Source organism: Equus caballus, chromosome 19, assembly GCF_041296265.1.
Source record: "Equus caballus isolate H_3958 breed thoroughbred chromosome 19, TB-T2T, whole genome shotgun sequence".
Taxonomy (NCBI): Eukaryota; Metazoa; Chordata; class Mammalia; order Perissodactyla; family Equidae; genus Equus; species Equus caballus.
In genome coordinates, this window is record NC_091702.1 from 61,511,360 (window position 1) to 61,517,359 (window position 6,000).

The window sequence follows — 6,000 nt, forward strand, 5'->3', positions numbered from 1 at the left end:
TGTGGTTTTCTTTCTTTATAATCTCTTTGTCTGGTTTCTCTGTCAGGGTAATATTGATCTCATGAAGCACCATGCAGTGCTTCTCTCCTCTTCTATTTTCTGGAAGGGTTAGTGTAGATGTGGCAACTATTTCTTCCTTAAATGTTTGGTAGAATTTATCAGTCAAGCCAGCAATTAGGGCTTGGAGTTTTAATTCTGGAAAGCCTTTTGATTATAAATTTAGTTTATTTGATTGATATAGGACTATCAATATTTCTTATTACTTCTTGAGTGGATCTTTATCAGTTTTAATGTTTCAAGGTGTTATTTTCATTTCATCAAAGTTCTCAATTTTAATAACATAAAATATCTGATTTAATTCTTTCCCTAATATTCATAAGGTCTCTAAAATCTAGTGTTATTTCCCGTCTTTCATTCCTGATATTGGTAATTTGTACTTTCTTTCTCTTTTGTTGAACAATCTATCTAATAGTTTATCTTTTATTAAACTTTTAAGAGAACCAGATTTTGTATGACTTGGTTTCATGTATTTTTAAACTGTTTTCAGTTTTATTGATTTATGATATTATCTTTGTTGTTTCCTTCCATATATTTGCCTTGTATTTAATTTTTTCTGCTTTTTCTAGTTTTCTGTAATAGGAGCTTAGATTACTAATTTTAGAGCTTTCTTCTTTTTTAATATAAGCATTTAATGCTACAAAGTTTCCTCTAAGCTTTGTTTTAGGTCTTTCACGCAAATTTTGACATGTATTATTTTTATTTTTATTCAGTTTATGTATTCTCAAATTTCCTTGTCATTTCCTCTTTGACTCATGAGCTAATTTGAAGTTTTTTTTTTTACTTCCAAATATTTGAGAATTTTCTAGATCTCTCTCTTTTATTGGCTTCACGTTTTTTTGTGATGTGGTTAGAGAACCTGCTTTGTATGATTTCAATTTTTTTTTATATTGGTTGAGGATCTTTATGTGTGTGGCCTTGAAGGTGTTCTATTTTGGTAAATGGTCCACGTGCACTTGCAAGAATGTGCAAAATTTTTCTCTTGTTAGGTGGAATGTTATATAAATGTCAATTAGATCAGGTTGGTTGATAGTATTATTAAATCTTTCATATCCTTATAAATCTTTGGTCTATCTATTGTGTCATACACTGATAGGGAATTGTTTTTGTCTAATTGTTCATTTGTCTATATCTCCTGTAGGTTCTATAAGTTTTGGCTTTATGTATTTTGAAGAATGTTATTAGGTGCATACACAGTAAGGACTGTCAAGTTTGCTTGATGAGCTGATCCCTTTCTTTTCCTGCAATTTCCTTTTATATCCCTGGCAAGATTCCTTGTTATAAAGTTTATTTTATGTTATTAATATAGCAATTTTTACTTTTTAAAATATTTGCTTTGTTACCTTTTTCCATCTTTTTAAACTATTTATGTCATCATATTTAAAGTGGTTTCTTATAGACACTATATAGACGGGTCTTTTTAAAAAAAATCTAATCTGATAAACTCTGTCTTTTATTTTGAACATTTAAAGCAATTAGTGAAATTATTGATATAGTTATATTTAAATATACCTTCTTGTTATTCTTTTTCTATTCATCCTATCCCTTGTTATTTTTTTCTCCATTCTTTTCTAGTGAGTGTTTTTGATCATTCCATCTTATCCTCACTGTTGATTTATTTATTGTAACTTCTGTAAATTTTTTGGTCAAATTCTTTATAGTGTCGTTTTGGTCTTCCAAATCCTTACTGATTTTCAGCTTCTTTTTTCTATCAAGTAGAGAAGGAGAGCTTCTGCTGTCTGTACCTACGATTGCTAATTTCTCTTTTTCTTATTTCAGTTCTATGTGTTTTACTTCATGCATTTTGAAGCTCTCTTACTTGATTGATTCATTCACTCATATGTAGGAGTGTTATGTCTTCTTAGTGAATTTATTATTTAGTAATGTTTCTCCTTATCCCTGTTCTGAAGTCAATTTTGCCACTAATGTAGCCACTCAACTTTTTTTATTGATTGCGAAATATATTTTTTAATATTTTACTTTTTTCACCACGTTACTTTTCACCTATTTATATTTTCATATTTAAAGTGAATTTCTTGTAGGCAGCATTTAGTTGGTTTTTGCTTTTTAAATCAATATGACAATCTCTACCATTTATTCTGGTTGATCACATTCAATGTAATAATATGCATAGTTGCATTTAAATCTACTATCTTGCTATTTGCTTTCTATCTGTCTCATCCTTTTCTTTGTATAATTTTCTCCCTGCTTTTGGATTAACTGTGTATTTTTATGATTCATTTTCTCATTGATATACTTCTTTATAACTTTTTAGCAATTATCTTAGGATTAATAGTACAGTCAGCCCTACGGATCTGCAGGTTCCACATCTGCAGATTCAACCAACCACAGATCAGAAGGCCTACAATGGTTGTGTCTGTACTGAACATGTACAGACTATTTTTGCTTATCATTATTCCCTAAACATACAGTATAATAACTGTTTACATAGCATTTACATTGTACTGGGTATTATAAGTAATCCAGAGATGATTTAAAATATATGGGAGGATGTGCATAGTTTATATGCAAATACTATGCCATTTATGTATACAGGACTTGAACATCTGCAGATTTTATCAAAGGGGGGTCCTGGAACCAATCCCCTATGGAAACTGAAGGATGACTGTATATATGTTTAATATATCGCAACTAACCTTCCAGGAATATGATAGCACTCACATATATTGCAAGAAATTTACACTATTTCCAATTCCTTCTTGGCCAAAATGGTTTCTTCCATCTCAGTTTCCTGCTATTTTCTAGAGTAAAGAGTTTGTTCTTCCTGTCTTCCCCAGCCACAAGGCCTTTGCCTGAGTTGTGAGTGTGACAGACTTTGCTGCCCTTCGATCAGTAGGCTGAAAGCTTTGGCTTCATGGGAGAGAAACATCTAGAGAAATATGCAGTGTTTAATTACTGTTTCCTCCCAGCTCTTATTACCTCTTCATACCTGCATCACTCACTCTTGGCTCATGTCTTGTCCTCAGTTTTTCTTGTCTCACCAGCTAGAGAGCTATGGAAAGCTTTACAAATGAGTGGAGACTTTCCTTATGTCCCGGACTCAGCTATTTCAAACTGACAAACTTGTCTGCACTTAGACTTTGGCAGTTAAATAAAGTTTTGGATGTTTTCTTACCTGTTTACATGGTAGCTGGTGTCTCTTTAGCCTCTGCTCTGCCACCAATATGATAGTTTTTGAACCTAGTTTCCCCTTGGAGAAGCTTTTGGTAATGGGTGCCTTATGACTTTTGCTCTCTGATAGGTTCAAGAAATTGTGATTTTTGTGGTTTTTCCAGCTTTTTTCATTATTGAGGTGGGAGCAAAATTCTTTGCCGCTTTTTATGTCTAAGCAGGAGAGCCAGGTTCGTATCTCTTATTTCTTGGCCTATTATTGGGTACAGATTCATTGGCCAGAAGCTAAATCACATAGTAAAATGATAGAAATATTAACATTAAAGAATTCATTTACTCAACTGTTTTCTAACATGATATGATAAAAATATTCATTTAAGGAATGTCTACGGTATACAGATATAAAATCATATTGATAATCATGACCACACAATTAGATGAGTGTTATAAGCTCTGCATTATAGATCATTGCATTTACAGGGAGGTAGAATTATTTCCTTATAGTTTGTCAATGTTGGATCTTATGTTTGAATCCAATGACAGAATTGAAATTTCAACTTCTATCTTTATAACTTTGGAATTGTATGGTTTTTTTCTGTCATGGGACCAATGAGTTTCCAGAAATGGAACTAAGTTTATGAAATATAAATATATAGCCATTTCCATTGAAGAACAAGGAGAAAAAGACATATAAGAAAATAGCAAACAATAAACATTATGAGTGCTATCATAGAGGTATGAACAAAGGGAAATGGAAATACAAATGAGAGTGCTGTTAATAATTCCACCGGGAAGAGACATGGACAAATTTGCAGTCAAGGTAATGTTTAACCTGTGTTTTGAAGGACTAATAGGATTTTTCAGGAATAAAATGTGCTGACATGTTTTTGTTTATACCAAAATATATACACGCACAAAGTAAGTACAGTATCCAGGAGGAAGTGGAAATTTCAATTGGCGGCATGCAGTGTGAATAATATAATTTGGTGGGTGTAAGACTTGAGAGGAAGAATGAGACCAGATAGTGAATATCTTTGATGCCACACTAAGGTTATAATAGAAAAACATTGGGATGTTTCAAGCGAGGTGACAAAATCAATTTTATGTTCAGCAATCTGTTGATGGGATTAGTAGGAATGATTAACAGTCATGCTAATTGAGTGGAGGTGTGGGGAATTACTAGCAGTCCTTAGAATATTCCAGGTGAGTCACAAGCTAAGGGATATACAGAAGAATTGAAAAGAGAGGTAAAGTTATACAGGCTTTTCTCAGGTGGAATTTTAGAAAAATTGTTGGATATTTAGCTAAGACAGTAAGAAAGAGCAAATTATTAAAACTTGGGATCGTTTATAACTTAGGAGATAGCATGGCGGTATTAACTGAGATGATATATTTAATATTCAGTGGTACCAAAATGAAGGTCACCTGTAGATGGTATGATGAGCTTAATAAAAGACAGTAGAGACTGTGTTACTCTGCACGTGTTCATAGAATAGGATCAACACATATTTACTGGTCACCTTTTGAGTGAAGTGAAACAGTTCAAGGTAATTTGAAAGACATAAATCTGTGCCCCCTCTGCAAGTGTACCATTCAACTACACAAGTGAGTTGGGGAGATGAGACAATAACGTGTGATTAAAAGCAATACTGGGAAACAATAGAAAGGATTTTCCAAGGCTGTGAATGATTAATTGCTTAATGATTTACAAGATTTAAAAGGAAAGAGGTTAATTAGCAGTGGCCAGGAAGGAAAGAAATAGAAGTTAGAGGAAGTATACAGTATGTCAGCTTTCCTCAGGGGATAAGCAAGGAGAGTCACTGACTATTGGGCTTTTTGGAATTCTTTTGTGTGAGTCTGTAATGAAGATCGAATTTTAAAATGGTAAAACTTAAAAACTGCCACTTTGGGGTTTGCTGCAAGTTCCAGTGATCAGGGGTAGAAATTGGGCTTTGGTTTGTTGGCATTGACTGGGGAACTTACTGCTCTGGCTTGCTCTCTCACTCATGCATATATAAAGCAAATATCTCCCTTTGCCTTACACTGAAACCCTCAAGAAAAGAAGTCATCAAAATGCAGCTGCTTCAGACCAAGATGTGTTCTGTTAAATGACAGAAGTTAGGTTTATCTTATGCAAAACTGTGTCCCTGCTGAGATAGAGAAATGAATCTTTTTCTTGAATCTGGATTTATGCGATCCCGTGTGAGAACTATTATTTGTCCATGGGAGATGGTGTTCTTTTGCACGCAAACATTTGCTTGCATTTATTGGAAGAACAGCTCACTCCAGGCACGATGTGTAACTGATCATGTCTGCTCCTCCATTTGAAGGAACACTGAGTGGGATTGAGGCCGTCACCGTCCAACTTGCACAGGTTTATTAGGATGCTGCCTGCACTGCTATTTAATATTTTAAAAGCCAGATAAGGAAATAATGTCAAGTAGTATGATTGTCTTGATAGCCAGATCCTATTTTGTAGGTAAAGATGGGAATTTCCCTGTAAAAGAATTAAAAACTGCCTGTCTTGAGAAGGATTAAATTCTGGGGTAATAAATGATGAAGTTTTGGATTGAAGCAGAATTTCTTTTTGTCTCGAGCATGGAAGCAGAATTGTGCTGTGACATTAGGGGAGAAGATAACTTTGGTGGGGGCTGAGCTGGCTTTCCCTGTGTCAGTTTGCTGAGAGCTAAGCTGGGACATAAGCTCTCAGCTTACGTTTCTTATCTCCTCAGCGAAAATATTTTTAAGCTATTACAGGTTGATCTAAGGCATGCTTTGAGGAATGAGAAAAGCAGCTCGTTAACAAGGCTT